Source organism: Ovis canadensis, chromosome 2 (genome assembly GCF_042477335.2).
Source record: "Ovis canadensis isolate MfBH-ARS-UI-01 breed Bighorn chromosome 2, ARS-UI_OviCan_v2, whole genome shotgun sequence".
In the NCBI taxonomy this organism is placed as follows: domain Eukaryota; kingdom Metazoa; phylum Chordata; class Mammalia; order Artiodactyla; family Bovidae; genus Ovis; species Ovis canadensis.
This window is the reverse complement of record NC_091246.1, coordinates 8711969-8734771: the sequence shown is the minus strand read 5'-3', so window position 1 is coordinate 8734771 and position 22803 is coordinate 8711969.

The window sequence follows — 22803 nt, the reverse complement described above, 5'->3', positions numbered from 1 at the left end:
TTTGGCTCTCTGGCAAGTTGCAATCTTGTCTGCACACTTAATCAGTAGGTGATTCATATAAAGTTACTGGTATTTGATGATGTTTTACCTACAAAAATGGCACTTACCTATTAGTGCAACTAATGAGCTCAGACCTTGCTAAGATCTCTGCACCATGATGGGGTATGGAAGGAGCAGAGCCACTCACTTCCAGGGCTGTGGGCTTGCACAGTAAGAATACCTGTCATGGCCAGAGAGGAATGAGGCATGTAACTGGTTCCCAGATGGTCTGGGCCATGTAAGAGCCCCTTAACTCCTGAAGAAGCCAGCAGGTAAGAGAAACAATGTCCAACACAGCTGAAATTAAGTTTTGCCAGTTATTTGGGTTTTATATTTTGTCAGTTACTTTGGTGAAAACTTAGCACAGAAAGGCATGCTTGAGAGACATGAAGAGAAATAGAGAAATGTTTCTTATGCTCCAGTACTATAACTCCTACTGGGTTATATACGTAAACCTGTCAACTTATGGCCAGCCACAGAAATGCTAGTTGTCTAGTTTCTTCCCGTGGAGAATAATCACAGATGACATAATAGACTCTTCCTGTTTTCAGGGAAGTCGCATGATAATTAGAGAGAGAAAACCTACAGGTATGCCATCCTTTCCAGTGCCTGAACATTCTGCTTTGAAGGATCTTTCTCTTTAGCTAGGAAGTATTTATTGCTTAATTAACTGTTTCCTTTAAGCACCAGTTCCCTTCTTCACAGGTGCTGAGACCAGAGGATGAAGAGTTTATCTCCAAGATTTCTGAGCCCCTCGTTTTTGTCTCTCTAACCCAAAGAATCCAATAGGAACATCTGGCTTCCTTTGGGAAACTGAGAAGAATGCCCAGTGTCAAAATCATTCTCTCAGTCTTAAATGGCCCAACAGGATTTAACTACCATGTTTAACCAGAAAGGAAATCAGTCCTGAATATTCAGTGGAAGGACTGATGTTGAAGCTGAAACTCCAGTACTTTGGCCACCTGATGTGAAGAGCTGACTCATTTGAAAAGACCCTGATGCTGGGAAAGATTGAGGGCAGGAGGAGAAGGGGATGACAGAGGATGAGATGGTTGGATGGCATCACCGACTCAATGGACATGAGTTTGAGTGAACTCTGGAAGCTGGTGATGGACAGAGAGGCCTAGTGTGCTGTAGTCCATGGGGTCACAAAGAGTTGGACACGACTGAGCAACTGAACTGAACTGAACTTAAACAGTTGTTGGCACTCCATAGATATTTATTTTATGAAAGGTTGACTTTAATTATCTTTGAAGTGCAAAGTTAGAAATGGAAAATCTGGCTCACAATTTTTCTTTGTAAATGCGGCCAATTTAATTTAATACAGTTATTGATTGCCTGAGTTTGTCTGAAACAGCAGAAGTAACAACTTGAATCTTCTGTTTCTGATGGTTGGATGTTGTGTGAGCAGAGCTGGCAACCACTAGGGTTTCTGAGGCTTAGAACTTGTGACATGGAAGAAAACTGAGTGGCGACTTTGTCTGAGTTCTAATTTGGCTGATGGATGCCCTCTAGGGCCTTGATATCTTTATTTTACACATTTTATTGATCAGACTTGGGCATGTATCCCACCTTGGGACCATTCATGGGGATTAAAAGGTGATACATTCAGCTCTGAAGTAGTTTATAGACTCACAGGGAAGACAGGTACAGAAATGGGTAATTGCAAAACAGTGTGATGTGTGCTTAGGGTGAAAGGCCCCCTAAGAGACGATGATAGGGACACAGAAGAATAGAGAATCTAATCGCTCCATTGCTTGAATATCTCCAGTGTCAGGAAACTCATTATCTTAGAAGAAAATAGAAAGAATGCATTGATGTCTATGATTCACTCAACATTTTTAAAATGAGTGCCTACTATGTGCTGGGCTTCCTGGGTAGTGCTAGTGGTAAAGAACCTGCTTGCCAGTACAAGAGATGTAAGAGACATGGGTTCAATCCTTGAGTCAGGAAGATCCCGGGAGGAGGGCATGGAAACCGGCATCAGTATTCTTGCCTGGAGAATCGCTTGGACAGAGGAACATGGTGGACTACAGTCCATGGGGTCACTAAAAGCGGGGCATGACTGAAGTGACTTAGCACACAGGTATTACTATGTGCCAAGTACTGTGTCAAGTGCTGGAGAGGCAGTGAATAAAAGAGATACAGCTCCCACTCTTAAAGGGCTTTCAAAATCATGGGTAAGAGCTCCATTAAACATGTAAATATACAAATAAGCACAAACTTACAAACAGTCGTGACTGTGATGAAAGAAAAGTCAGGTAGCTGTAGGACACTCTAAGTTGGTTCCCATTACCTGGTCTCAGTTCACTGTTGAGAGGTGAGTGTCTTAACCTCTATCCTGCTGAGGAGTTAGCTGAGGATCCCAGCTGTAAATTGCCTTGCCCCAAACCACACAACTGGTAAGTGTCAGAGCAGGGATTAGAACCCAGGATTGTCCAATGTCAAGTACATGCTTTCAACTCCAAGTCTTCACTGAGGAGCCTCACGATATATGGGCCACCTCACTCGGGGACAGATAATTGGAAACAGAGTCATTAAAGCTTATTCTTTTTCTTCAGCATGCTGTTATATGCCTTTAACATGTGCCACCAATTAAGGGGTTAATTATGTACTTTTCTGGTGGTGATTTATAAGTGGGATTTGTTTAAGTAAAGCATGGAAAGTCTGATTCTTTCACTCAAATCCACCTACCTTCTGTCTAGGCTGATGCTGAATGTAGACAGTCTCATTAAATACTCACTGGTTTAAATCACAGGCTTTGGAATTTTTATAACGTTGCATACAGATTCCGCAATAATGGACTGAGATAACACAATGGCTCTGAATTTGGGCTTTAAATCATGCAAACCTGGGTTCAAATCCCAGCTCAGTCACTTGTAAGCTGTATGCTCCTGGGAAAGACTTTTCACCTCCCCAGGTCCCAGTGTCTTCATGTGTAAAGCAGAGATAAGAACACCTATGCTCAGGCCTGTCATTAGGAGTCCATGAGATGCCCTGCTTAGACACATGTTAGGATATAGAACTGCTGAATAGTTGGTGATGATTGTTACGTTTGTATTTGCCTATTTATTGAACACGTATCATCTGAATGAACAAACGAAGCTAACTCCCAGCTTTTTATTTCACTTCTAAAACTAGAAAAGGAGTTGGAGACTTACTGTATTTTACTTTTTCCCTAAATTCTTACCCATGCCTTTAATAGGAAGAGGTCCGGTTTGTTTCATTCTTCAGTTTATGCCCATGGTTTTCTGTAGGGGGGGTGATCTTGCACCCAGGGGACTTTTGGAAATGACTGGAGACATGTTTGGCTGTCACACCTTGGGGAGAAAGTGTTACTGGAAACTAATGGGTAGAAACTGGAGATGCTAGTGAATATCTTGCAAGGTACAAGACAGCCCCCTACTAATAGCAAAGAATTATCCAAACCAAATATGTCAGTACTGGCGAGACTGAGAAATCCTGGTTTATGCTCTCCAGCAGCATACACACACACACACACACGCCCCACCATATGCACACTTACACACACCCACGTCCCTGCTTGGGAGCTCCAGGATGATGTCATGCCGGGGAGACCCACACGAGCCTGTGGTGAGACACAGTGCACATGGGGAACCTCACCATTTCCGTGCAGACCCCTCACCTCCCCGTCGCCGCCGTCTCATATCCTGCTCTGGTCCCCTGTGGGACCAGAGGGAAACCTCACAGCAGATGGGGTTTCGCTTAGTCACATTCTCTGTGGCCAGATCCGATTACATCAACAGCAGCTCTGGCTCAGACACCCACAGTTGCCTGATGCTCCCCAGGCTGGCCTTTCACCTTCCAAGGTCCGAACTCATCCCAAGACAGGCTAGGAGACGAGTACCTTTGCAACTCTATCTATTGAAAGGAAGAAAGCTGAGAAATAGAAGCAAGTCAAAACATATCATTATCCTCTTTTGAAGGGCAAGACATTTCTGTCTGTGTATTTTTTTGTGTTTGTCGTGACAGGGACGTATTCAGCAACTTTTAAAAAATAAGTATATGAAAGATAGAAATCTTGAAGGTATTTGTATTTCATAGGAAAGAGAATGAATGGGTACTAGTTATGAGCATTCATAATATTCCAAGAGCTGTGTTATGTGTTTAACAAATGCTGTCTCCCGTAATTCTAAGACAGTGATGTGCAGATTAGCATCTCCACTTGAGAGCTGAAAAAATAGGTAGAAATTCAGAAGCTACCAAGAGGCAAAGCCTGGATTCCAGCCTCACTTCCTTTGAGGGCTGAGTCTTGACAACTTAGCCAGATGCTGCTCTTTAATGAGGAGAGAGCTGATTTCTGGCAGAAAACATGGCTAGTCCAGGGCTTCCCAAGTGGCGCCAGTGTAAGGAACCTGCCGACTAACGCAGGAGATGCATGAGATATAGGTTCGATCCTTGGGTTGGGGAGATCTCCTAAAGAAGGGAATGGCAACCTGCTCCAGTATCCTTGCCTGAAAAACTCCATGGACAGAAGAGCCTGGCCCTGGATAGAGGAGCCTGGCGGGCTACAGTCAGTGGGGTCGCCAAAGAGTCGGACAGGACACAGCAACTAAACAACAGTGACGACTGCATGCTCACCTATGGTGCGTGCATTTGTTCAGACCTTCTGACCTTCCAAAAATGACACTGTCCACTTGGGAGCAGGGGGTTTCATGGCACGTCATGGCACCGCCCGTGACTGGCCGTGGTGAGAACACGCTGTTTGTCCATGGTGACCGGAACGCCGCCGGTACCCCCTGTGCGTGTCACTAGGCACTTCCCCAATCACCTGCCCTCCTGGCTGCAGTCCACATACGATCTCTGCCACCTGTTCTCACAGAAAAATGGGAGCCACAGAGGGCTCTGAGCTCTACCCTCGTGAGGACCACTCTCTGATTCCCACAGGCTCTCTGATACAAGGATGTCCTTGCCTCCCTCTCTCCGAGGAGAAACTATCGATGGGCTGTTTCCACTCTTCACAGAAGGAGGCTGAGTCCCCGGAGCGGCCCCTCCCGTCTTACCTCCCTCTAGCTTTCAGCATTCTCGGGAGAGACTGAAGATGAAGATGTGCTGGGAACTAGAATCTCAGGCTCTCGTTTGTACTCTATTTTTGGATAGGAGGCAGAGCCACATGGAAAAGATTTGATAATGTTAACAAATGACACAATAGCAACTTGATGAGCCAGTAAGTGTTTCTTTCCAGGCTCAAATGATGTGCCTCAGTTACACGGACTTCAGGGAAAACGGCTTTCTCACCGTATCTAAAATGCCACTTCATCTTCTGATGCTCAGGGCAAATGCCACCTGCTCTGTAAATTATTCCTCAGTATTCAGTTCAGAACGTTTCTCCCTATTTAACTTGTCTCTATTCCTTGATGAGGATTCTCTAGGCAAGAACATTGGAGTGAGCTGCCATGCCCTCCTCCAGGGGATCTTTCCAATCCAGGGATTGAACCCAGCTCTCCCGAATAGCAGGCGGATTCTTTACTGTCTGAGCCACCAGAGAAGCCCAAGAATACACCTGGATCCTCAGTGATGATTTCCAGATGTGTCTCTCTCATGAGATTAGAAAATAAGGTAACACTTATTACGAGCCCACAGGTGTCAGGCACTGAGATAATTCTTCTACACATTCTGTTTCATGGAATCTTCTCAAATTGACTGTGGATAAACAGTAGAAGCTTCCATGGTGGCTTAGTGGTAAAGAATCTGCCTATAACACAGGACGCTTGGGTTCGATCCCTGGTTGGGGAAGATCCCTGGGAGAAGGAAATGGCAACCCACTCCAGTATTTTTGCCCAGGAAATCCCATGGACGGAAGAGCCTGGTGGTCTACAGTCCATGGGATTGCAAGAGTCAGACACAACTTAGCGACTAAACCACCACCACAGACATTACTAGATCCGTATAAATGGAAGTTCCTAGGTGTTAAACTCCATGAAGACTTTAAAAAGTATGTCTTCATCTAGATCTGTGTACTCCACCAGTATGGCACAACGGGTCCTCAAAATGGTAGGAACAAAATATGTTTTCCTGAAATCCTTGGAATTCTTCCTTTCCTTACTCCCTAGCCTTACAACATCCATCAAAGCCCATTTTATATTTAGAAAATGGTGCTAGGAAAGCTCAACAGTGGGGTAATCAAGGAGTCAGAACACTCAGCATCTTGGACCACTGCCAGGGCATTTCCCACAGGAGGTGCATTGTTCTGTGCTTCATCATGATAGAAAGAACGTTCAGTGACATCATGATATATTTTAGAATCAGATTTGCAAAACTTCTTCCAAACAGCTGTGTGTCACAGTGTAGGAAGGGCCTGGACATCTGGACCACCTTGTGTTCAACCTCTGTTCATCTTCTTTCCTGACCTTTAGCGAGCCCAGTGTCTTTCTCTTGATGAAATGGCTCATGAAACACAAGCCCTCCCCAGTTTCGGAAAATCCTCAAACATCTGCTTCTAAGTGTGTGAGTGTCTGCGTGCGTACGTGTGTTTTCGGGAAAGGGAGGGAAGAGTGAGGAAATGATTTCCACTCAGTAGTCTGGGGTCCAATGTATTGGAAAACTGCACCCCCCCCCCCAAGAAATATTACAAGAACTCTTCCTTTGTAGAGTTTGGAGTAGATTCCTTTCTGAATTTGGAAAAGCGGGTGTGAAAAATCCATCATGTTCTCATCCATAGTCAGAAGGCCTGTTCAGACCTTCAGAACTGCAGAGGGAGTGTTTGTTAGCCCCTGTTTTCAATTAGATGAGTTAGTTCCCCTGCTAAGGGAATGCGTTCCCATAGAGGAGATGAAGCTGCTTTTACCATCCCTGGGAGAGGGAGGCTGGGGTGGTCCTGATGAGTTGAAAGTGAAAGTGAAATTCACTCAATCATGTCCATCTCTTTGCGACTCCATGGACTATACAGTCCATGCAATTCTCTAGGCCAGAATACGGGAGTGGGTAGCCATTCCCTTCTCCGGGGGATCTTCTCAACACAGGAATTGAAGCCAGGTCTCCCGCATTGCCATTGCAGGCAGATTCTTTACCAGCTGAGCCACCAAGGAAGCCCAATGCAAGTTTATCAATGCAAGTACACAGCATCCATTGTGAGAACACAGAGCATCCATTGGGCTACCCAAGTGGCTCAGCAGTAAAGAATCTGCCTGCCACTGCGAGAGACACAGGAGATGAGGGTTCGATCTCTGGATCAGGAAGATCCCTGCAGGAGGAAAAGGCAACCCACTCCAGTATTCTTGCCTGGAAAATTCCATGGACAGAGGAACCTGGTGGGCCAGAAGTACATGGGGTCACAAAGAATTGGACACGACTCAGTGACAAAGGACATGTAGCATCCATTATGAGGTGAACTTGACAATGAAGGTATTTATCCATTTATTTAATTCATATTTGCTGATCACAGGCAGTGTGTTTAGCATTGTTCTAGGCGGTAGAGAATTTAGATGAACGGAGGGGCTTGTCCTTAACAGGCATCTAGCCCAGAAGAGGAGACAAATAAGTAACAATTGTAATTCATGGGACAGGGCACCATGAGAGAGCAAGCAGAGGTTGTAGATGCAAGGGGGAGAAGTCTTACTAGAGAGGGTGACACCTGAACAGAATCCTGACTATGCTTTAGAGTATGGAGGAGAGGGGAAGAAGGCAGAGGGATGGGCCCACCAGGTATGGAGCTGAGAAACAGCAACACCTTCTAGGAATCTTAGACGAGTGAGGGTAGGGGGAAGACTGGTGGGGAGGCTAGTTGGCAGGCTCTCATGCAGGGCTCTTGAGAGCCAAGTGAAGGATTTCCAACTCTTCTCCTACAAGTGAAATTCACTCAGTCATGTCCATCTCTTTGCAACTCCATGCAATTCTCTAGGCCAGAATGCTGGAGTGGGTAGCCGTTCCCTTCTCCAGAGCTGATGATGGGCCATTCCAGGGTGTCAACAGGAAAAGGACAAGGGGAGAGTCAGGCTGTAGAAACATCATCCTGGCTGCAGAGTGAAGGGAGATCAGTGAGGGGCAGTCATAGTCAAGTAAGAAGAGGTGATGGCTGTCTGGACCAGAGTGGGAGCTGTGGAGATGGAGGGCATTGGGAAGATTTTATTTATGCTCTCTCTCTTTAGTCCCTCAGTCATGTCCGACTCTTGTGACCGCATGGACTGTAGCCTGCCAGGCTCCTCTGTCCATGGGATTCTTCAGGCAAGAATACTAGAGTGGGTTGCCATTTTCTTCTCCAGGGCATCTTCCTGACCCAGGTATTGAACCCGGGTCTCCTGCACTGCAGGCAGATTCTTTACCAAGTGAGCTATTATTTACACTAAAGACACACTTATCAGGACTTGGTGACTGAACGGATGTGGGGGATAAAGTAGAGAGAAGCAGCATCCTGGACTGGGGGCCCAGCGGATGGTGATGCCATTCAGCAAAATGGGATCAGGAAAAGAGCAACAATGACCTCTGTGTGGGTCTGGTCATTTCAGGTCAGTGTGGCAAAGGGTTTCTCAGTGAGCCTGGCCTGAGCCAGACACATGCCCACGCTCCATTCTTCTCCAGAAGAGGCCTGTGAGAACATACACAGAACTTCTTCACTTGACTTGGAGCCAAGGATAAACCACATTGATCTCTAGAGACACTCACTCTCCCCACTGGTTTGGTGTGTTTTTCTTCTCATGGTGTGTAACAGGCATCCTGATAGTCATAGAGAGACACTTGGTGGTTACGTGCATGTAAGCCAGACTGCTTGGGTTTGTAAATAGTCTAATTCTTATCTAGTTCTTATTGCTATGTGACCTCAGGCAAGTTACTCAACCCATCTGTAACTCAGGGACCACGTCATTAATGTGGGGATCTAGTTTCTACTTGGCAGATTAGTTATATAGAAAAAAAAAATATTTAGAAACACATGTAAGGGAGTAGGTACCTGATAAACACTGATGAAACAGATAAATAGTTCTAACCTATTTTTGGCTCATTTTCTTTTCTTCTCAGTATAAAACATGAATATTTTATTTTATACTGGATATATGCATTTCATGTATTCAGAGTTCTGCTTTTTTTTTTTGTAAGAGAGGGAAAGGAGTTGAGAGGTCAACTAAGGGGTTTTTTCTTGCGGAGAATCTGCTTGTTTGCAGTGCTGGGTTAGGCCTTCGTTCACATTTCCAACCCGTGGTGACCTAGAATTATCACACACAAATTCTGAGCTAGGCATGCCTTTTCCCCCAGCTTGAAAGATCAAATCCAAACTCCAGATGCCTGAGGAGGACTTTCAACGCCATTTGCAACCTATTGCCAGTGTGTTTCTTGTTCTTCATCTCCTGTTCTTGCCTCCTACATGCATGTTCTACTCTCTACTTTAGCCATGATAGAATCTCCATTCTTCAAATGACACAACCCTACAGGCTTTCATGTCAAAATGTGTTCTATGCCGTATACCAGGACCGCCCTTACTTCTCACTTCTTTATTAAGATCCTGCTCAGATTTCAACGACCTCTTGTTGAATTAATCACCCCACCTCCTCTGATCCCCAGAATTTTGATGATTCTTCTAATATAATGCTTACTAAGAATATCTTGGGGCTTCCCTGGTGGCTCAGATGGTAAAGAATCTGCCTGCAGTGAAGAAGACCTGGGTGCAATTCCTAGGTCATGAAGATCCCCTGGAGGAGGGCATGGCAACCCACTCCAGTATTCTTGCCTGGACAATCCCATGGACAGAGGAGCCGGGCAGGCTACAGTCCACCAGGTCGCGAAGAGTCAGACATGACTAAGTGACTAAGCATGCACATACAGAGTATCCTAATTTGTTCACGGGTTTGTCTTCCCCTAAGTAAACCATTAGCACTTCGAGGGCAGAACCTAAGTCTGCTTGGCCTTGAAGTAACATATCCTAACCTAAAACTCGGAACAAAGTGAGTGTTGGGGTACGCTTACTGAATATGAGCAATGGATAAATAAACTCCATTTTAAAATAGAAACAACTTACTTTGCCTTCACCCCAGCTCTACAATCTGCCAAGAAAAGGAGAGTATCTGGAATTGACCTAAGAAGGAAAGGAGATCCTAAGATATAGTACAGATATTTACTGCTTTACTTGTGTTTCCAGATAAGGCATTGAATCTAAGACACTGACATTATTTACTGTATCTAAGGAGATATTTTTTAACCTCTCAACAAAGACCCAGGGCTTAAAAATTTTTCTAATGCAAGTTGTTGTTGTTATTCAGTTGCTCGGTTATGTATGACTCTGCGACCCCATGGACTGCAGCATGCCGGGCTTCCTTGTCCATCACCAACTCCTGGAGCTTACTCAAATTCGTGTCCATTGAGTCAGTGATGCCATCCAACCATCTCATCCTCTGTTGTCCCCTTCTTCTCCTGCCTTCAATCTTTCCCAGCATCAGGGTCTTTTCTAATGAGTCAGTTCTTCGCATCAGGTGGCCAAAGTATTGGAGCTTCAGCTTCAGCATCAATCATTCTAATGAATATTCAGGACTGATTTCCTTTAGGATGGACTGGCTGGATCTCCTTGCAGTCCAAAGGACTCTCAAGAGTCTTCTCCAACACCACAGTTCAAAAGCATCAATTCTTCAGTGTTCGGCCTTCTTCACAGTCCAACTCTCACATCCATACACGACTACTGGGAAAACCATAGTTTTGACTAGACAGACCTTTGTTGGCAAAGTAATGTCTCTGCTTTTTAATACACTGTCTGAGTTTGTCATAGCTTTTCTTCCAAGGAGCAAGCATCTTTTAATTTCAGGGCTGCAGTCACCATCTGCAGTGATTTTGGAGCTCAAAAAAATAAAGTCTCTCACTGTTTCCATTGTTTCCCCATCTATTTGCCATGAAGTGATGGGACCAGATGCCATGATCTTAGTTTTCTAAATGTTGAGTTTTAAGCCAGCTTTTTCATGCTCCTCTTTCACTTTCATCAAGAGGCTCTTTAGTCTTTCTTAGCTTTCTGCCATAAGGGTGGTGTCATCTGCATATCTGAGCTTATCAATATTTCTCCCAGCAATCTTGATTCCAACTTGTGCTTCATCCAGCCTGGCATTTTGCCTGATATACTCTAAGTTAAACAAGCAGGGTGGCAATATACAGCCTTGACATACTCCTTTCCCAATTTGGAAAAGTGAAAGTGAAGTCACTCAGTCGTGTCCGACTCTTTGTGACCCGTGGACTGTAGCCCACCAAGCTCCTCCGTCCATGGGATTCTCCAGGCAAGAATACTGAAGTGGGTTGCCATTCATTGGAACCAGTCCATTGTTCCATGTCCAGTTCTAACTGTTGCTTCTTGACCTGCATGTAGGTTTTTCAGAAAGCAGGTAAGGTGGTCTGGTATTCCCATCTCTTAAAGAATTTTCCAGTTTGTTTTGATCCACACAGTCAAAGGCTTTCACTTAGTCAATGAAGCAGAAGTAGATGTGTTTCTGGAATTCTCTTGCTTTTTCTATGATCCAATGGATGCTGGCAATTTGATCACTGATTCGTCTGCCTTTTCTAAATTCATCTTGAGCATCTGGAATTTCTCAGTTCATGTACTGTTGAATCCTGGCTTGGAGAATTTTGAGCATTAGTTTGCTAGCATGTAAAATGAATGCAATTGTGCAGTAGTTTGAACATTCTTTGGCATTGCCCTTCTTTGGGGTTGGAATGAAAACTGACCTTTTCCAATACAAGTTAGGGCACCCAGTTACAAAGGGTGACATGTGTCCAGAGTTAGAAACACTGGACTGGGATAGACAAATAGGCTCAGATTGAGTCCAATCTCAGCCCAACTTGACAAATAACATTTATGCTTAGAAAATGTGACATCCTCACTCTCCTCTTTACACAAGGCTAGTTCACTAGCAAATCATATCCCCTTGAACACCTAACATTTGATTTGACCCTATTATAATTAATGAAGAGTATTCACTCTAGTAAAATACAATGGTCTTTTGGAGTTTGTGAAAACTATGTACCTTTTAAAGTTGACAGATGTTTTTATTGTACATTTAAATAGTTGCAAAGGATAGAGCTTCAAATATATTAAAAATATGGTCATTTAAAAACAAAACTGTCATATCACTGTTTTAAATAGACTTAATGAAATCTAAATTCCATGGTGATTTGATACTATCATTCACCCATTATAAATATATGAATAAGATCTTCTTTAACATTTCAACATTTATGTATTTCCTTTTTCTCCTTAAATATGTATTTCAATTCCATTTCCTCCACAGGAATTGATCCTAATGTAGTATATTTTTATACATGAATGTCTTTCACTGACCATTTTATTATATCCTCTGAAATAAAATGTGTATAGATCAATATTAAAATTTTTCAATGTTCTATAAGTGTAAGGTCCTAGCATAAAATTATTTCTTTTGGATTGAATTGTCTTAACAATTATTAGAAGTACTCAGTTGATCAATTTGCTATATTTATTGAAATTTTGATAAATGCTTATGACATGAAACAAAATTTTATTGGAAATGCTTTTCCAAGAGATGAATTTTTTCAATTAGATCATTTATCTGTTTATCCCAACTAGAGCCCTTGGAAAATCCTTGGGTACCTCTGACAGTATAGTACATAGCAGTTTGAAAATTGCTATATAAGATATGTTTTCTATAACTATATTCAGTCTCCCCAGAGAAGCAGCATGGTTGTAGACATATCAACAATAAGACAGCAATATTTACTATTGCTAGCATGAGATGGTATTATACAAATTCTACTCCTAGTTTTCATTTTTTGGCAGTAACTGTGAAGAAAGCTGAGTGCTGAAGAATTGATGCTTTTGAACTGTGGTGTTGGAGAAGACACTTGAGAGTCCCTTGGACTGCAAGGAGATCCAACCAGTCCATTCTAAAGGAGATCAACCCTGGGTGTTCTTTGGAAGGAATGATGCTAAAGCTGAAACTCCAGTACTTTGGCCACCTCATGTGAAGAGTTGACTCATTGGAAAGGACTCTCATGCTGGGGGGGATTGGAGGCAGGAGGAAAAGGGGACGACAGAGGATGAGATGGCTGGATGGCATCATCAACTCGATGGACATGAGTTTGAGTAAACTCCAGGAGATGGTGATGGACAGGGAGGCCTGGCGTGCTGCGATTCATGGGGTCGCAAAGAGTCGGACATGACTGAGCGACTGAACTGAACTGAACTGAACTAAGAAACCTATTCACCAAAATAAATAAAAGAGAAAGGAGGATTTTTGTTAGAGCAGAGTTATAACCACCAACCTGGTTATATGCCCAAACTGAATAAGGATAATCATCAAAAAAAGCATTTTTAAGTAATTTCTCAACTGATATTTTAATTAGATTTTCATTCAGTTTCATTTTAACCAAAGCACTGAAAGTCATCTGATTTGCAAAATTTTACTGGATCATGAGTCATTCACTTTCAACAGTTACAACAGAATTTTGAATTGTACCTTTGTTTGGTCCCCTGGGTTTTTGATACCCCAAGGCAACTCAAGATGAATGAAACTTATGACTTCCTTTTGTAAAGTGGGAAAAAGGCATTTATGAAAAGGAAAATCCTTATCCTCAGATTCTCAACAGGGAATGAAAATGGAAGTTGAGAATCTGAAAATGTCCTTAAACCCAACTAGAGCCCTTGGAAAATCCTTGGGTACCTCTGACAGTATAGTACATAGCAGTTTGAAAATTGCTATATAAGATATGTTTCCTATAACTATATTCAGTCTCCCCAGAGAAGCAGCATGGTTGTAGAGATATCAACAATAAGACAGGAGTGCAAAGCAGCCAGAGGTCAAGTTCACATTGATTAATATGAACCAGTTTCTTTAACTCAGAAGTGGGAAAAACTAAACTGTGTTTTAACAATCTAGGTTGATGTCATGAATGAGCTAGGACTCAAATAAATCTGTGAATTATGGAAACAGAAAATCAAATCTGGAATAAACTTCAGAGGTCCTCTAGTCTGGAAAAGGTGATTAAACCTTATTTTTTATATCAACTTGTATTAACTGTAGGTGAACTGATCATATAACCATATCAGGAAGGATTCAGAGGATCTGTAGGAAAGAATGGCATGAGTGATTGGTTGTATCTGTTGGAGGAAGCAAGAAGATAAATGGTACTGATGCTCTGTATCTGCCATCCTTGAGTTGATCTGAGTACACATGGTCCCTATCATATAGACCCCAGGGAGAGCTGAAGCCGAGTAAGAGCAGGAAGATTGATCAAAATTTCACAGCTGAAAGATCTTCACGACCCAGATCATCATGATGGTGTAATCATGAACCTAGAGCCAGACATCCTGGAGTACAAAGTCGAGTGGGCCTTAGGAAGCATCACTAGGAACAAAGCTAGTGGAAGTGATGGAATTCCAGTTGAGCTGTTTCAAATCCTAAAAAATGATGCTGTGAAAGTGCTGCACTCAATATGCCAGCAAATTTGGAAAACTCAGCAGTGGCCACAGGGTTGGAAAAGGTCAGTTTTCATTCTAATCCCTAAGAAAGGCAGTGCCAAAGAATGCTCAAACTACCACACAATTGCACTCATCTCACATGCTAGCCAAGTAATACTCAAAATTCTCCAAGCCAGGCTTCAAAAGTACGTGAACCATGAACTCCCAGATGTTCAAGATGGATTTAGAAAAGGCAGAGGAACAGAGATCAAATTGCCAACGTCTATTGGATCATCGAAAAAGCAAGAGAGTTCCAGAAAAACATCTACTTCTGCTTTATTGACTATGCCAAAGCCTTTAACTGTGTGGATCACAATAAACTGTGGACAATTCTGAAAGAGATGGGAATACCAGACCACCTGACCTGCCTCCTGAGAAATCTGCATGCAGGTCAGGAAGCAACAGTTAGAACTGGACATGGAATAACTGACTGGTTCCAAACTGGGAAAGGAGTGCATCAAGGCTGTATATTGTCACCCTGCTCATTTAACTTCTATGCAGAGTACATCATGAGAAACGCTGGCTGGATGAAGCACAAGCTGGAATCATGGTTTTCAGGAGAAATGTCAATCACCTCAGATATGCAGATGACACCACACTGGCAAAAACGAAGAAGAAATAAAGAGCCTCTTGATGAAAGTTAAAGATGAGAGTGAAAAAGTTGGCTTAAAGCTCAACATTCAGAAAACGAAGATCATGGCATCTGGTCCCATCACTTCATGGCAAATAGATGGGGAAACAATGGAAACAGTGATGGACTTATTTTGGGGGGCTCCAAAATTATGGCAGATGGTGACTGCAGCCATGAAATTAAAAGACACTTGCTCCTTGGAAGAAAAGCTATGACCAACCTAGACAGCATATTAAAAAGCAGAGACATTTCCTTACCAACAAAGGTCTGTCTAGTCAAAGCTATGATTTTTCTAGTAGTCATGTATGGATGTGAGAGTTGGACTATAAAGTGAGCTTTGTGTTGAAGAAATGATGCTTTTGAACTGTGGTGTTAGAGAAGACTCTTTGGAGTCCTTTGGATGGCAAGGAGATCCAATTAGTCCATCTTAAAGAAAATCAGTCCTGAATATTCATTGGAAGGACTGATGTTGAAGCTGAAACTCCAACACTTTGGCCACCTCATGCGAAGAACTGACTCATTTGAAAAGACCTTGATGCTGGGAAAGATTGAAGGAGGGAGGAGAAGGGGATGACAGAGAATGAGATGGTTGGATGGCATCAGCGACTCAATGGACATGAGTTTGAGTAAACTCCGGCAGTTGGTGATGGACAGGAATGCCTGGTGTGCTGGAGTCCATGGGGTCACAAAGAGTCTGACATTACTGAGTGACTAAAATGAACTGATCTAGGGCAGGATGAACAGAATTACTTATTTTTTCTTCAATATTTGGTGCTCACCATGAACTTGGTAACATTGGTGACTAGAAAAATTCTGAATGTTTTAGGGCTCAAAGGGAGAAAATTCAGATTGTGCCAGTAGGAACTGGTGTTTTCATTTAGGGAGTTATTAAGCTCCTTTATGTTTGTTCTCTGTGCTGTTTGCTGAAAGAAGGAAATAGGCCGTCCATTATGAAGAGACTGAAAACCTGAAAATACTGAGAGTCGAGTTTTAGTTATCCATTCAAATGAAGCTCAGGAAAAGTCATAAACTGTCTAAGCAAATTACCACCTATCTGGCTACTGAGTCTTAATCAGCCTGGTGCAGAAAAACAGATCTATAGGCAGAGCGGACTGAACCTTGCAGGACCTTTTATTCTGCCGTCTACCTGTGATACGGGTTAATCCCTAGCATTTTGCACACCTGTAGGACCCTACATGGGTCCTTTTGCCATTTGAGATGATCACATCTTGGGATCTAGAGGGAACTATAAACAAAAGTACAGCAGGATGTCTGCACTGGGAGAGGAGTTAACTTTATAACAGATTGACTTTCCCATACATAGAAAGTTACATTTTGCTTCACTCCTTTTTCTTGTGGATCTCCTTCCAGTTAAATCCACATGTGCGTGTGTGCGTGCTAAGTCACTTCAGTCGTGTCCGACTCTTTGTGACCCTATGGACTGTAGCCCGCCAGGCTCCTCTGTCCATAGGATTCTCCAGGTAAGAATACTGGAGTGGGTTGCCATACCCTCCCCCAGGGGATCTCCCCAACCCAGGGATCAAACCTATGTCTTTGAGGTCTTCCTGCATTGACAGGCGAGTTCTTTACCACTAGCACTACCTGGGAATCTCAAATCTACAAGTACCTCATTTTTTTATTATTATTATTTTTTTTTAGCTACAACATAATATTCAGTTGATTTCAGATGTTGGCTAGTTCAAATGATGCTGCATTAAAGATGCCCCCTGCAATTATCTTGGTGCACTTCTGAGAATTTATCTAAAGGATAAATTCCTAGAAACAGACTGCTGTACCAAATTTTCAGTTTCCATGAATACTGTCACATGGGTCTGTGAAAAGGCTGCGTCAGTTTAGAGGTTACTCCTAATTATGGTATATGGGGGTGCTGGTTCTCCCACATCCAGCTAACACGTATTTTCTCATGAGAAGAAGAGGAGGATTTGAATAGCTACAGTTTTGAATCAGAAAGGAGACATCCCTCTTGGCTATACCAACCTGTGTCTCACCAATACAGCTGGCTGGTGGCTGATGCCACAGACTCTGTTCAGAAGGCTGAATGCTCCTGCTTCAGTGGGAACAGGGGGTGTTTCTTCAGTCTGTGCCCTACTTGGCGTCTGTCCCTGACAGAGCCAGCCTGTGTCGGGGAGCCAGCCTCTCTGACGGTAAGAGAAATTGGATTGGAAACAAATTGAACTTCTCACAGCTGGCTGTTCCCTTCATTCCCTTCGACTTGGACCCAGCTCAGAACAAGGTCGCTGATGTTCTCCAGCAACAAAGATGACATTATTGAAGACTGCCTTCTTTGCGGGGAAGTCTCATGCCCCAAGAATTGTCTCTGTCGTGTCAGCTATGACAAGTCCGGAGACAGCATAGCTGCAAGTCTCCAAGGGTCTCCAAAGAGACACCCAGGCTGTCCAGCCTGTTGACCATGTTCTTGTCTATTGGTGTCTACCACTTTATTTCAAAGATGTCAGATTACTCAGCTCAGCAGACTCTAACTTTTTACTCATGCTTCCTGGAGGCCGAGATCAGAGGGTGGGAGAGTTTGGAATTCTAAAGGAGAAGAAATGTGTGAACAAAGGGGGAAAAAATCTTGTGTTTATTTCCGGCACCATCAGTCTTACCACTGAACATCCTGCTTCTGTTCCTTCTTTACGGCTGGGAGAAATCTATTTGTTTATCTTTTAATTGCCCGTCTTCTCTACAGTTCGTGAGGGCAAAGGCAGGGCTTAGCTCATGACTGCATCACAGGTCCCTAGGGTACCTCTGGACCCTCTGGAAGTGTTTGATGCCCATTTGTCCCATGAATGAGTGAAAGACAGAAGGAAATTGAATGAGCAAATGAAAGATTGAAGTTGCTGAGCACTTCCTGTGCAATTTCATATATTTGATAACTTCTAATGTTTAAACTTTAGGAAGTATAGATATTATCTTCATTTATGGCAAAGGAAATGGGGTTTCAGAGATTAACACTTTCAGAACTACACGTGGGTAATTGGTAGAACTGAGATTTTTGTCCTAGGCATGACTGACCTCAAAACTGTCATCTAGACCTAATTCTGAATTTTCAAAGTTCAGTTTAAAAAGTATTGATGATTTTGCAAGCAGTGTGGGGCACAGCCATCAGGACACTTCCAGGTTGGCACGACGCCCTCACCATGAGCAGATGTTCCTCCTTGCCCTCACCAACATGGGCCATTCCTGAAGGCTGTGCTTATTAAATCCTTGTTCCCTTGAGGACAATAGTAGAGCTCATTTATGCTCATTTGCCCAAATTTTGGAACATCTGAACTGAGTAACAGTTCAGTTCAGTTGCTCAGTCATGTCCAACTCTTTGTGACCCCATGGACTGCAGCACACCAGGCTTCCCTGTCCATCACCAACTCTTGGAGCTTGTTCAAACTCATGTCCATTGAGTCAGTGATGCCATCCAACCATTCCAGCCTCTCTCTTCCCCTTCTCCTCCTGCCTTCAATCTTTCCCAGCAACAGGGTCTTTTCCAATGAGTCTGAGTTACAAGAGGACTTTAAAAGGCCCTTCTGTTGACAGTGAGCAAGTGTAAGGAAGGGCACTAGTCATGTTGTGGGCAAGGAATTGTGCTTTCAATATGTGATTTTGTTTCATTCTCACAGCAGCATATTTCTGTTTGATGTTCTTTCCTCCTTTCTTTCTCTTCCTTCCTTCTCTCCTTCATTCTATCCTTTATAACTTTCTTTCTTTTTTTTTTTTTTTTAATTTCCAGACAAAATTTGGAAGATTTAGCTTGGGTAAGCAATGCATAATGGTAGGACCAGCAATTGAAGGTACATCTTAATGTCTGTAACGACTCTTCTCTTTCTACCCACCATGCTGTGAGTGGTGGGCACGGACTGTTGTCTCAGTACAGTCATAGGCACAGAGGGTGCTGGGTAAATAATTGATTGGCCTGATTCTTAGCCAGTGACCCTTAGGGCTACTTGGTGTTTGGCACCATGCCTGGTATGACTCTATCCTTTAACTGTTTCTTTCTTCTGCCAGCCAACCCCCAAAGGGAGCCTTATCTCCTTGAAACCCTGGTCTGGAATGAACGGTCTCCATAGGATCCCAGAAGCCCACACTCAGTGCTGTGGTTTTCTTCTGAGAACTGGCTGCAAGGTAGTGCTCTGAGGTCAGTCCTTCCAGCTCCCAACTTAACGATCTACAAGCTCCAGGCCCCCAAGCGCGTTGAACTGCCAGCTGTGATGAAATAATAGCACAAAAGAAAATCACTTTTTTCTATTTTGGGATTCTAATCAGGACAACATGACTCTGGATGATTTATGTACTTCTGTGTATTTTCAAAAAGTTCCGTTTAATGTTGTTCCTTCTCTACTCAACCCTCTTATCACTTGGGCTCAGAGTGATGCTTACTCAGAATCTTCCTTTTTTTCCCTCCCATTTGTAAAATGACAAACACATGTCCCCATTCTGGCTCCCTGGAACTGGAAATCTTTGGGGATTTGTTTCGAAAAAGTTCTATCAATTGTGTTCTGGACACAGTGAGCCCTGGATAGTCTGTACCTGGAGAGTCTGGGGATAGAATTGTTCCTCTCAAATATTAGAAATCCTTAAAAATAAACAAAAGGAGTTTCTACAAAGTCCTAAAAGCATTCTGCTCTTTATCCATAGCTTGTTCATTCAAGTAATCATTTGAAGAATACTCATGGGGCTTCCCTAGTAGCTGAGATGATAAAGAATCTGCCCACGATGCAAGAGACCCCAGTTCAATCCCCGAGATGGAAAGATCCCCTAGAGAAAGAAATGACAACCAACTCCAGTGTTCTTGCTTGGAGAATTCCATGGACAGACTATGGGGTTGCAAAGAGTCAGACATGACTGAGTGACTCACACACACACACGCACACACACACGTGCACGCACACACACACACACACACACGGTACATAATCTGTGCTGGATGTTGTGCTGGGTAATGAGGAACACGGAAGTAAATGAGACGACAGCATCCCTTTCTCAGGTGTCCCGAGTCACCTGAGTGATGAGGCCAGTGGAGCCCTCCCTCCTGACCGTCCCTCTTTGGCAGCCCTACCTTCCTGACTCTACTATCCTCCCCATCTCATTCCCCAACTTTTCTGGCCTATATTCTCATTCTGTCTTTTGATCATGCCCTTCTCTCCACTCTAGATTTTTACAACTTTTCTCCATCCAAATAACCCATTCTTCAAGTCCAAACCTAGATGCCACATCCCCCAAGAAGGCTTCTCTTTGCCCCCTCCCAGGTTGGGTTTGTGCCCCTTCTATTTGCTCTCAGGGCCTCTCCTATGATGAGACTTGGTCTATTGTACTGAAATGAGCTGCTTCCTTGCCTATCTCTCCAGTTAGATTGTAAGCATCTTGAGGACAGAGGCAACACTGAGTTCAACACTGTGAACATTTCTTGTTCACAGAAATGACAGAAATGGGCCTAACGCATGGCCATAAGTAGGTGCTCCACAATTGTTTCTGAACAAACAAGTGGCCTAGAAAACAGATAAAGCAAATACATGTAAAGAACTTCATAGGGATTATGAGGATTAAATGAATTAATATTTGTAAACTACAATAATGCCTGTTCTTAAGAAATGGATTTCAACTCTGTACAATAAATGCTAGGATAAACCATGTTAGAAGAAACAAACAAACAAAAAAAGCTGCTCTAATGCAGCCCATGGATCAGGATGGAAAGAAGACTTAAGAAACAATTTAAAAAGGAGATGAGAGGATGACCCTGAGGGATGGGATGGGGAGGGAGGTGGGAGGGGGATTCAGGATGGGGAACACATGTATACCCATGGCTGATTCATGCCAGTGTATGGCAAAACCACTATAATATTGTAAAGTAATTAGTCTCCAATTAAAATAAATTAATTAATTAAAAAATAAAAAAACACAAAGGAGATGAATGTCAAAGGAAGAGTAGGCCTTACTGATTTGGGCAGAGAGGTAGGGTCTCGAAGGTGGAAGAAATGGCATATGTAGAGCCGCAGAGGTAGCAGGGAGCCTGGCTTGTCTGGGGAGGTGTAGCTGTTGTGGGTGGGAGGAAAGTGGATTTGGGTAGGTGTGAGTAGGTAGATGGAAGAGGAGGTTTGTAAGTGACTGGCTATGGTTCAGTGGCTAAAGTACTGGCGGGAGAATGAGGGGACTAGAGCTTGAGCCCACACTGGCGTTGACTCCAGGAGATCTCGCGTGGGCCACTTCGCTCTCTTGGCCTTAGTGTTCTCACGGCTATGATGTGGGCCGTGCCCTAGATGACCCCCAAAGCCCCCTTTCATCTTGGACATTCAGAGAATCTGGGGAGGGTGGGTAGGAGCTCCTTGTGTTCAAGGGCCCATGTCTGGTGCCTGTCAAATACTACTACTGTTACTGCCATGCTTTAATACTATTACTTCTGCCAGTACGACTTTAAAACTGTATTTCTGATGTTTTACTAGCTTGATACTGCTACCATTGCTACTATATAACTATACCTACCTTTCCTACTACTATGAAAACGACGCCGCTATAGTATAGTGCTATTAAAATACTGCCACACCATTACTATGACGTGACTACTCCTGCTCTTATGTCATGCTACTATGAATACTATACCACTAGTGTTGGTAGGCTCCTCTGTTACGGTACTGGGCTTCCCAGGTAACTCAGTGGGTAAAAGAACCTGCCTGCAATGCAGGAGACACCGGAGATAAGAGTTTGATTCCTGGGTCAGGAAGATCCCCTGGAGAAGGGTATGGAAACCCACTCCAGTATTTTGCTTGGAGAACCCCACGGACAGAGGAATCTGGTGGGCTACAGTCCACAGGTTGCAAAGAATCAGACATGACTGAAGTGACTGCACACAGCACATTACTGTACTATCCTAACTACTAGTACTATCATTACTGTTGCATAGCCACTATTTCTATACTTCAACCGCTAGTCTCAGAAATAGTGGCTAACATCCATTGAGAGCCTACTCCATGACCAGCAGTACCTTCCACGTGTTGACCCTTACTCCCCCCAATAAGCCTAGGAGACAGATTCTCTTATTATTGACATTTTATGACCTTTCTAAGAGAAAAGTCTCTAGATTCAGAGACATTAGGAAACTTGCTCAGAAGGCTGGGGCTGAAGTTCAGCTTCAGGAACCAAGAAGCTCCAGGAAGATCCCCTGGAGTAAGGAATGGAAACCCACTCTAGTATTCTTGCCTGGGAAATCCTATGGACACAGGAGCCTGGAGGGTTATAGTCACAAAGTGTCGGACACAACTGAAGCAACTGAGCACACACATCGAAAGAGAAAGGAATAGCCATTTCCTAAGTCAGGTTGGCCAAGAGTCTTTATTTTAATAATCTATTCGGCACTCACCTCTGCATTCATCATGAATCAAGCATTAGCTAGCTATATGAAGTGGAGGATGAAGTGATTTATCAAATTTATTCTTGATTCAGCAGTATGAGAACATGTGCATGCCTGACATTCCCTGAGACTTTGTGGTCCCCTTGAAGAAAGAAGAGGGGGAGATTTACACGAAAGCCCTCATGCCTGGTGGAGGGGCCTGCTGGCAGGCTGTCAAGTAAGGAGTTATATGCGCTGTGCAGTGTGCTTAGCTGAAGTCCTTTTAAGGGTTGCCAACATTTGGGAAGTCTAGTGAGAAGGAACATCATTTGTGGCATCAAGGGGCTGCTGATGAGTGAAACTGTCTATGAGAGGACAGGT